Source organism: Clupea harengus, unplaced genomic scaffold (genome assembly GCF_900700415.2).
Source record: "Clupea harengus unplaced genomic scaffold, Ch_v2.0.2, whole genome shotgun sequence".
In the NCBI taxonomy this organism is placed as follows: Eukaryota; Metazoa; Chordata; class Actinopteri; order Clupeiformes; family Clupeidae; genus Clupea; species Clupea harengus.
The window spans coordinates 62,279-74,020 of NW_024879593.1; the positions used below are offsets into that span (position 1 = coordinate 62,279).

The 11,742-nt window shown below is 41.6% G+C and overlaps 1 long non-coding RNA gene and 1 pseudogene across 1 annotated transcript; both read right to left on the reverse strand.

The window, feature by feature from the left end:
• Window positions 1–3,737: 3,737 nt before the first annotated feature.
• On the reverse strand, window positions 3,738–4,150 carry LOC122129128. The gene is made up of 3 exons (XR_006151743.1): window positions 4,127–4,150; window positions 3,875–3,962; window positions 3,738–3,785 (listed from the first exon to the last, which is right to left on the reverse strand). It is a non-coding gene; the product is annotated as an uncharacterized LOC122129128 (long non-coding RNA).
• Window positions 4,151–4,499: 349 nt separating this feature from the next.
• On the reverse strand, window positions 4,500–10,848 carry LOC122129125 (annotated as a pseudogene).
• Between the last annotated feature and the right edge of the window lie 894 nt (window positions 10,849–11,742).

The window sequence follows — 11,742 nt, forward strand, 5'->3', positions numbered from 1 at the left end:
AAAGATATATAATTATGAATTATAAGTTAAACAATACAATATTACATAATTTAAAAGTACAAAGTACATTACGTACTAATTAAAAGAAGGTACTATCATTAAAAGATAACTGATATAATTACAAGGCACAGTAAGTCCTGTGTATTTTAACCCTTTCCATTCCTTTCGTCCTTTTCCCTTCGTCTTTGTCTGTCAATCTCATGAATATTCACACAGATTTGGAAATCGACAGCGAAGAAGTACTAAAACAATTTGATGCAACTGGCAGAAGGGCAATGCGTTTTGACTGTAACCCATTATTTGCGCACGCGTGTGTGTGTGTGAATGTGCGTGCGTTTCTCCCGCCTTTTATCTTTCACCTTTGAATAATGTAACTTATAAACACGTCGGCCCAGCAGAAACAAACAAACAAACAACGCAATGACAACCCAAGAGGCAACACGCATTTCTGGGGGGTATTCGTCGTAGCTCGCTAAGCAGTTTAGCGAACTAATTTTCAGGCTAGGATAAAAAACGCCCCTCTTTTTGGTTCGTGGAAGCAACTTTCGCTAAATCACCATAGTAACATATCAATTAGCACTAACCTGCTCCAGCGCAGGCTAACTTAGGTGTAGCTGGATAAGCTTGCCACACCCCCGGAAAAAGGATGGATCCCATTGACCAAGGGCTGATATTAGATACCTAGTTAGATTAGCGTATTCCATCATGATGAGTTCTTGTATGAGCGCAAGGAATAATTAATTTACAAGACCTTCTCGAGTCATTTATTGCAAACACCACAGTCGAACATTGACTGTCTTGTGCTTTTTTGCGAGTGGTACATTTTTGGTGATGCGGAGAACAAAGCACTCCTAATTATATGAGTGTTATTATTACACCATAGCATATCATTATTGTAGAAAATGATTAAGGTGGACTCATGATAAGAATAGAGAGAAATACACACAATTTATTTTCACTGCTTCATTTTATTGCATTTGTTATTAATACATTTACATTTAGTCATTTAACAGACGCTTTTATTCAAAGCGACTTACAAGGAAAAGTAAAACTACACAGAGGAAGGAGGTGAGGGGATTCGAACTAGCAACCTTGCAGTTTCAAACCGGTATAAGAATCCTCTGTACCAGTTCACACTTACCGTCAAGTATTCTTACATAGATATCACCCTATAAACATCCCAACACACCTTGCTCTCACAGCGGTGGCGGTGTTGAATTTTGCCATGATTATGGTCTTGTATTCTTCATAAGCGTTCATGTTCATCTCCTGCTCGCCAACGGAGAAAAAAGAGCCCTTTTCTTTGAGTTTAGAACCATTATACCGTTAGAAAATCATGGTTTTGGTGATCGACCTTTCCTCCCTTTTGAAGTAGGACGTGCACTTGCAAATGCCATGATAAGTTTAGCCTGGTTGAAATTAACCACATGATTTGGATGCGGATCAGCCGTTAACGAACCGATATTTGCTGTTCTCAATCAGCTCGCTAATCTTAACGGGCTAAAAGGCCAATTGATTAACTTAGCTTCAACCCTACGACGAACGGGCCCCTGGACCGATGAACAGACGCGATTCATGCTCAATCAACTGTTGTTGTTGTTAGTAGTGGTGAAGAGGTCAAGCGGAAATGGCTGTATCACCACTAGTTGTAATGAAAACAGCGCCACCTATCGTATCGGATATGACATGCTTTCGGCCAATGATTCGATTTATTCACTGCCATGTATATTGGGATAATAGCCGTTGCCCCAAAAGATAGCATAGTCCGAATAAAGCAAGATTCGAATTATACCATCATGTAAACACACAGAGTGTGGATCTATGATTGCCCAGGAGACAAGCAGATGGTTCCCACCTTATGTGCCGTGGTTCTGCTTAAGGTTCCTTCCTGACTAACAGGGAGTTTTTCCTTACCCCTTCTGCCACTGTGCTTGCAATAAGGGGGTCCAGGCTCTGGGCTCTGTAAAGCGCTTTGAGTCAATTGTATTGTTATGGCGCTATATAAATACAATTTAATTGAATTGAATTGAATTGAATTGCCCAGGAGACCTAGATGTGATAAAGAGGCTTTTCACCCAAAAATGTCCAGATTTGCTGAGGACCATGGGGATCACTTACAGCAACTATCAATAACTATTCTATTGTTTGACAGATGATCTAGATTAAAAGGCACACAATTACCCAGGTGTGACGGCCACTAGGCCTTTTCTGCTATGTTTCTGTCTGTCTGCTCCCCAACACTTAGGCTCAGGGGTGCTTGTGGGCCGCCCCTGATCAGCTGATGGGCTACACCGGTGTGCAGGTGTAGCAAGGGCCTTTTAGGAGCTGCTTCCATGACCTGGCTCTCTCTGACCTCGCCCGACTTCTCCGCTTTTCATTTGGACTTTTGCCTATGGAACATGCAACAAGCATGCAGCACATTCTAACACCCGCGGACACTACTGTCCACTGATTCCCTCCTTGCCACTTCCAATCATTTTTGATATCGGGACTGCCCCGATTAATTAATAAATCTATAATTTTGTATTCCAATTCGCTCGCCTCTGCCTCCCTTATTGTTTCGGCAACCCTAGGCCTTAACAATATGGGGGCACGTCAAACTATAGCCTTTTTCGTTTTTTTTGGCTGCGATTGGTTTGTTTGTCGCCGTGGGGGGTAGCCTTGCAGTTTTCTGTAAAGTTTGCTCGAGCCCAGTAACCTCGGAAGACAGACTCAGACCCATTTGTGAAACTGACAAATAACCATGTTAACTTTTTAAACACTGTGAATTATCTCAGATTGTGTTTTGTGAGATACATGTTCACTGTTTAGAAACAAATGGTTCAATAAATCGATGAGTGCAATGAAAATGTCTATATTCACTAAACTAAAAGGAGGTAAGGAAGCAAAACAACTGCAATGAAAAGACATAAACTATGGCTTAGTAAAGGTAGTCTGTGCCATGTTTAATGTGCAAAGAAATAGTTAAGAAATCATTCAATTATCAGATGAATGCAGGAGTATTTTGAAACCACCAGATTAGTTGAAATTAGCAAGAAGAAACAGTGTGAACATTTGGTGCCGTCTGGTGGTCACTATGAGAACTAATAAACAACAACAAGAAAAACAACAGCAACTTGGACTACAATTTAACTTTGAACTACTTAAGTGTGAACATTACTCTACTTTGATACAAGACAAGTTGTATATAAGCAGTTCATTACAGATATCTATGTGAAATTATGAATTCATACCACTTTGCTTCTCACAAATATAATTGATTTCTGCACTACAATCACGGCCATTCCAGCTGCTCAGCGGTGATGTTTGTAATATCTCTACACAGTCCTCATCACCAAATGCCGTCTTGTCATTTGGCTCTTCCACCAGCCAGTGTCTGAAATTAGACAAAGCAAGGGACGGGTATTCTATTTTATAAAATGTGCATGTATACAAAAAAAATTCCAATATGCCTTTAAATCACATTTCACATTCTCTCTCTCTCTCTCTCTCTCTCTCTCTCTCTCTCTCTCTCTCTCTCTCTCTCTCTCTCTCTCTCTCAGACTCATAGATCAGTGGCAGGGGTCCTTAAAGGGAATTACTTACACTTAGTTTCTGTAAAAATAAAAGAGGGATATTTTAGATTAGCAATCAACAATTGCCAAGTTAAAAAATGTAACAAATGTTTTCATGTTTTAATTAAATAAACAAATAACTAAATATGACCATACGGGCCATGATTTCTGAACAAAACTGACCTTATGGAGTGGATGGGCACTCCTGGAGTGTCCTCTTTATTTTTCTTCCTAAAATTAAACATAACTCTTGTAAGATATGTCACATGATGGATCGCACATCTGCATACTGTTTCAAAGGTGCTGGTAATTACACAAACCTCCGTAAGCCGACAACAAAAATCATAGTGATGATGAGGAGAAAGACCACTGCTGCAACAGCACCTCCTATGGCTCCACCAATGACAGCTAGACACACAGAATGACAATGGCATAGTTATTTCCCAGTTATACGCCATACGCCTTAAACAATGTAATGTTTAAGTGATTGAGAGTGGAAGAAGGATGGCTATAACTGCCATTGAGCTGTTTAGGGAAACTGATGATGCCTTTTGTTGGGCTCTAATAGTTACCTGGATTTTCAGGTAGATATACTGATGTCATGTGAAACTCTGTGATGTAAAAGTATGAGTCTCTTGCTGAAATGAGTCCATTGTCTAGTTTCATCTGGGTGAAGATGACAACGGCATAGCTGTGAAGGTGACAGAAAGAGGTACATGCCCATTACACAAACATGGGGTCATTTACAGAGTTCCATCACATGAGGGCCATACATTTAGATACGTTATTAGATATTTGCATATAGGCCTGCAAATATGCTATACATGCAACCCTGAGAAACTATCAAGGAGATAACAACTGTATGTGCAGAATGCTAGATTACCGAGGACAATCTCCATTTGTTTTTAAATCTGAAGATCCAATGTCATTCTGGTCAGTCTGCCAGGGTGCTCTTACCTGTACGTCCCCTTTGCGTTGAGTGGCCCGTTTACATATCCCTGCCACTGAGACCCATCTCCTATCACCGCTGAGATCGTATCTGAGCTGCGACTTGTAGACGGGAATTCCTGACCAACAGCTAGGTATGTGTCGGTCTCTCCTGATGTCCAGTCTGAAAAGGTCTTGGTCAGGTATTGGGTTGGCCCTTCACTTAATGACCCTTGTTGGGAAAATAACACATATATGATGAAATAAATAATAAACATAATGTACAAAGATGACAAAACGTAAAACTCAAACCAACATAAAAGAAGTTCCGAACATATATCTTGACAATCATACCAAGATCTGAGGTCAAAAGGATGGCATAACTGACTACAGGGCCGTGGGTGTCGTTGAAGAGGCTTGGGTTCAGCTGAAGAGTGAACTTGTCGAACTCTATGTCAGTCGCCATCACACTGCCTTCAGTGCTGGTCTTAGGAGGGACTACAAGAAGCACACAAATCGAGCAATCAGATGTGTATAGAACCATAAATGTGCATTTATGAGCATGTCCAGTCCTTGCAGTGCCATTTTATCTCACATCAGGACAGATAAGCTTGAGAGGTCCCATTTATCAAGCACACACAGTTATTGCTAACCAGAATGTATGTCTCTGTCACACTAAAGATTTACAGATTCCAAGAAGGTATATGAGTATAAGAGTAACACCTCACATCTTGAGGCTCCATTGGGAGGAAGCTACTTATAAAGTTGATGGACAAACAGACAGACAGACACACACACACACACACACACACACACAAACACACACACACCTGTAATGCCAGTCTTGCAGGATATGCTTTTAACAGAGCTGTTCTTTCCACAGCCAGTGGTCAAGATGGCAACAGTATACAGAGTGTTGTAATCCAGACCAGAGAAGTTAAAGGAGCAACTGGGGTTACATGTGTGAATGAACTGCTTGGAGTTTCCCAGCTCGATTTCAAACCCCATATTTGAGCCAGGAGGGTTAGCCCATGTTAGGCTCAGCATGGCATCAGTCCGGTTGGGCCCATAACAGTCTAACTTAGACACCACCGATGCAGCTGCACAGCACAAATACAGCATGGTTAGCATATGCTGACAGCAGTTGAAATATTCTCAGATGGCTTATTGCTGCAGACAAACTTTGAGGTCAAATGTAACAGGCACCAGGTGCAGATTTGACTTTACATGAACAAAAAAACATGAACAGACGCAGGAAAAAGGAAAATAAATATCAGTGTGTAAGAAATACAAATGATAATTTGTGCAACAAGGTCACTTTTACACTTTTCTCTACTAAAATAATTACAACTCAATTTCTACACCAGTGCCTGACAAGAACCAACTGAGCTCCACAGCTTCATGGCCAGTGCTCACCTGTGCAGTCAGATGTATTCACTAGAGCTCCTGCTGTGCCATCACCAGTGAGGGTCTGAACGCTAAAGGTGTATTTAGTTCCTGCACTTAAACCGCTGAAAGTGTATTCATTTAGCTGGGTGGTGTTAGTGGCTCCTCCATTGGTGCCACTGACCCTATACTTATATCCATCCTTGACGTCAGAGGGGGGGGTCCACTGAACTGTGATGCTGTTTGTGGATGTTGTGGACACGGTCAGAGATGTTACACTCTCGGGTTCTGCCAAAACAAGAGGACATGCACCAGAGTTAGGGGGGATGCGAGACTTCTTATCTATGTACACTTCCGTGTTCAATGGTTGAAGTTAACCTATCGTTGTCACCTGCCGCGGATAACACACTGAACAAAGAAAGGGATCAGAGAAGACTGATATTTTATCATCTCAAGTTTGACTGGTCATAAACCGGTTGCATGGAAGGTATAGTGTAGTATGTACTGGCAGTTCAAAAGCCTTACTTGTCGTCACATAGTACAGGTACACCGGTTCACTCTTGAGGTCCATCGGACCAATGGTTGACACAGAGATGTTGTAGGAAGTTCCAGAATTCAGGCCGGACAGGAGCCGGGTGGTGTTTGTGGTCATGGTTTCATTGCTATGAGCTCCAGTTTCATACCTGACAATGTAACTGAAGTTGGCATTGGTCATGTTTGGAGCACTTCCCCATGACAGTGTGATAGAGCCTGTGGTTTTGTCTATGATTCTTATTTCTCCAGGCTGGGTAGGATCTACAGGAAAGAACAAAACGGTTGAGTGAAGCTGACAGTTCAGACAACCAATCTCAGCTGATGTTAGTAATGTATCGTGAAGTTCAGCCAAGAAGGAAGCAAGATGTAGCTGACTATACAGCAATGATATTGTACATCTACTACAGACAATCCAATCAGTCCGGTTTGAGTACTCACAGGTTGCTATGGTAACTGGATCTGACGGCTCACTGAAGGAACCACTGACTGTCGTAATGGTGACCGTATAGATGGTGGCGGGCAGCAGGTGTGAAAACGCAAGTGACAAATTTTGATTTGTGCTCTCATTGTTGCTAATGTTAACAGTCCGAATGGTGACTCCAGCAGTGGCCAAGGAGACAATGTACTTGTCAACACCCTTCACGGGGGTCCATGTCACATTGATGCCATTTGTGTCGACATGCGTGACTTCAGGAGAGACTTTAGGAGGCTCTGTGAGAAAATGAGGAAGAGTGAATGAAACAGAGCGCATGTGAGAGAGAGAGAGAGATAGAGAGAGAGAGAAGTGATTAAGAACATGCAGGAGAAGCAGAACTCCTTCAAGCTAAGCTATGTCCTGTGACTGAAAATCTGTCTAGGGTCAAAGGCAGCACATAGTCATGACAAACCACCAAAACAAATGAATAGTGAGCCCATCCTAAATTTAAAGAAAGACAAGCCATGAAAGACAAGCCTCCGTACTTGTGCTGTATGAGATGCTGACGGCGTCTCCCGCGATGCCATTGACCTGGCTATAAACAGTAGAGAAGCAGGAGATGCCTGGGCTCAGCCCTGTGATGTAGATGGCTTCTGCCTCCACTGTCAGGTTAGGCTGGGCCTTGCTGCAGTTGGTAGTTATGTAGTAAGACCCCTCTGGAGGGAAGTCTATGGGTCTGGTCCAGTTCAGGAATACAGCAGAGTCATTTTGTGTGATGGCTACTAACCCAGTGATGGGGTAGGGTTCTGGGGGGAAAGAGGCCCAGGCAGCTCATCAGTAATTCAGCGATGTCACACATTCCGCAAGGAAAGAAAAAAATACCAGCAACGGCCTAATAGTAATGAAAAAACAGGCATTGCGTGCACACACACACACACACACACACACACATAATCCTTCAAGTGTAAGTTCACCCCCAGCTCTGAGCCTAACTCCACCCACTGCATAATTTAGAAACATTCTAAAAAGTTGGCAAGGGGCTGAGGGGGCTCGTTAACATTCCTAAGATCAGAGGGGCTGATTAGAGGGCGATAACATGCTTTTTTTTTAAATATTAATTTCATGATGTTTTTTTTATGTAATTTCGTGTAGATAAATCCCGAACTGTGTCTCTTCATCAGCATCGGTTCAGGATGATTTTAAACAGTAGATGGCGTGTTGAGCCATTTTCAACCCATAAAATGCTGATTTTTATAAAAATGGTATTTTTGTCAATACTGACACCAGCATTGATGTGTTTCATTAAAGTTCAGTCATATAATTTAGTTCACAGCTCAAAAACTAATTTAAGCGGGCAGTACCTCTTTCAAAAACGTGTTGACTAACAAAAACATCTGCTTAAAATGCATTATATGGAAAGCCTAAACAGGTTACTGATTCACCCACTTAATCCAACGTTTGAAATTTGTATTCTGATATACCATCGGACATACAGATAGTGATGGAGCTCAGGGACCAGAACTTACTTGTGAGCGCGGTGATGGATTTGGCTGGAGCGTGAGTGCCACCTGCAGTTTGAGTGGTGACAGTGACATTGTACCTCCCTGCAGACTGCAGTCCCCCTACTGTTGCTCTGGTGTCAGTGACAGTGAGCTGCTTAATCTGCGCCCCGTTGGGATAAGAAACATCCACCCGGTAAGAGTAGCCTTCCTTAGCGTCGCTCTGAGTCCACTCCACCGTCACGGTCTCCATGCTGAGGCTCAGCTGGGTCAGCTCACTCACAGAGTTGGGTTCTGGAACGACACCAGGCTTTGAAATAACACTTCTGTGTCCAGTTTAACTATGTACGATTAACTTAAAGCACAATTTGGGACGTATAGTGAATAGGAGTGGCAGACAGAACTGAAAGGTCTCCTTTGCCCCCTGTGAGTGTAGCAAAAACTGCAGAAAAGAGAGAGAGAGAGAGAGAGGGAGAGAGAGAGAGAGGGAGAGAGAGAGAGAGAGCATGCTGAATCTGTACTGAGACTCACTGCTGTACTGCTGGGTTGTGCGTACATGAGAAGGATGTGGGAAGGGGGAAGAGGAGGCAGGTGAGATTTTTGAAGCAAGTCCTTTTTCGTGAGGACTCACGACATGAGTCAGAACATCACTGAGTACAGTCATTTGAGGAAGCTGAATGAATAACATAAAAACGTACGTGTTGTGAAGTTGGCGCAGCAGTCATTGGTGCAGTTGATAGTTAAGGAGTACGCGGTTCCTGGCGTCAGTCCACTCACAACTATATTTGTCCCCATCTGGTTGAAGGTGGTATTGTGAACATAGCACATGGTATCTCCAGCGTTTATTGTGATTTCCGTAGTGGTGACGGAAGCTTTATAGTTACAATACGTGCCTTTACAGCAAGGAGAGAGGGCGGACTGTTAGTTGTTTGCAAGAGAGAAGTATAATGTAATACACATAATAGCAGGAATCGATCAAGACCATATGGAAGACCATTTAGATAAGGTAAATGTGGCTGTCACGCACTTACATTCTTGTGTATGTGAAACCTGAAAGAAAAAAGAAGGGGAAACCATGTAAATCTATTGCATATATTACACTACAAATGACATGACATTTCATTTCACAAGTGTAAGGCAAGTAGGCTGTAATTTAAACAAATTAACTGAGCAACCAGTTGTACCCTGTGTTTATATACACATACAATAAGCCAATGCTTGCATAATTTAGTTCAGTTTTCAGTGCTGAAGAGTAGTGAACTTCATGTAATTAAACTAGTAGTTTAATAATAACATGTAGTTTTGCAGTAGCTTGCTGGTAACTTGGCTACATTCATATTGTGATTCAAGTACTTAAATTACGTTATAATGTTGGCTAATTATCCACCTACTTGGTTATTGGCGGATTTTAAATCAGACACCAGAACTCCTAATGTCTTCAAATCATCTCCTGAAAAATGAAACACTGCATTCAGAATTCTATAATCCCTTTTCAAAATCAATTATTGAAATCAATAATTTGTTCTTCAAGTTAATCAGTTTCCTCATATTTATCTTTGTTTGTACAGTGGGGGCTATATTTTAGCAGTGAACAGGATATGACAGTTTTGCAAGCTAAGAAGATGTCAAAAAGATGTAGTAATTCAGTAATCATACAATGTAACTTTGGCCATTTTTCAAGTTTTTTTGCTTTACACAATACAAACAAAGGATCTTACAGGAGAGAACAGTAAAATAACTTGAAACAACATGACAACAAAATAAAATGCCAAAGTGTACAAATACAGTATTGTATGGCAGATCAATACAGTTTGAGACGTATAGTGAATAGGAGTGGCAGACAGAACTGAAAGGTCTCCCTTGCCCCTGTAAGCGTAGCAAAAACTGCAGAAAAGAGAGAGAGAGAGAGAGAGAGAGGGAGAGAGCATGCTGAATCTGTACTGAGACTCACTGGTGTACTGCTGGGTTGTGACTGCTGTGCTCTCATGGTCAAGAATCGAAAGATTAGGTGCAACAAGGTGTGACAAGAAAATGGGTTCTTACTTGTGAATGAGGAGGCTACAGAGGGCTCAGATGTCTCGCCATATGCTTTGGTGGTGACACTGAATGTGTAATCGGTGCCAGGTTCCAGGTTCTCAAAGGTTGTGCTGTTGTCAGAGGTGCTTTTGCTCTGGCCCTGCGCATGTACAAGCAGTGCTTCATATGTGTAAATCCCTTTATCGTCTGGGTGACTCCACGTGAGGCGAATCTGGGTTGTGCTGACAAACTGTGCAACGAGATTGTCTACACTCTTTGGTTCTGAAAAAAATCAAAAAATCTTGTTAAGTCAAGAGTCAAAAGTATAAAAAACAAACATGATAACTCTCTCACTGATGAATAAAACACATTCAGGTCTGCTTTTCAAATTGTTCATTCAAATATACAACTCACTTGTATGGCACAAAATATATGCAGGCAGCCCTTGGAGATCAGCTGACGGTATAGTGGTTGCTACACTGAAGTTATATGCAGTTGCAGGTTGAAGGCCTTCCATGTGAGCAGTGTTTCCAGACACAGTCTGGCTCGTCTGGATGGGAGTGAGTGTTTGGACCCTGTATCTGTATTTACTTTGATAGCCAAGAGGTCTGTCCCATTCCAGTTTCAGCAAACTGGTGGACCCAGAACGGCAACTGAGGTTCCCCACAGAGTTGGGCACTGTAAAAACCAGACATGAGTAAGGAGCTTATCCGATGGCAAAGGAAAACTTAAATAACGCAGGTGAGACCAGATATGGCTGTAACATTCATGCAGACTTTAACCAAGCCAAACAAGACTGATAAAAGAACATGTTTAAATAATTACAATTGAAAATATCCCTCATCACTAAAATGCTCTGTACAGAAACACATCATAAACAATAGCTTCTAGTATGAAAGAGCTTGATAGAAAATGAACCTTTCTGATAGCACATAAAAAGTAACTGTGCCACCACATCCATGACTATATCATCATTGTCTCAACTCAACATCTTAATGTTCGCTTTTAGCAATTGGTACATATGTGATGTTATAATGTTGGCTAATTATCCACCTACTTGGTTATTGGCGGATTTTAAATCAGACACCAGAACTCTGAGGTTGAGTAAGTTTTTTTTTTAGCATCTTTCATTAACTTTTACTGTCATAGTGCATCCAACTTTGAGGAACTTCTGCAATGTGACATGGGCCTGGACATGGGCCAGGACATGAACTGAAATCTTCGGGCAGGAGAGGAGATGTTCAATCCAGTTACAATACAACTGATTACACAGCTTTTCTGAAACTAGATCTCTTTTTTTAATGCTGGGCAAGTTAACTCGTTATTATCGCGTTAACTCATCAATTATTTAACGCCAACAATTATTTTGTCGCGCATTAGTGCAGGTTTTATTATTTCTTTCATTATTGTA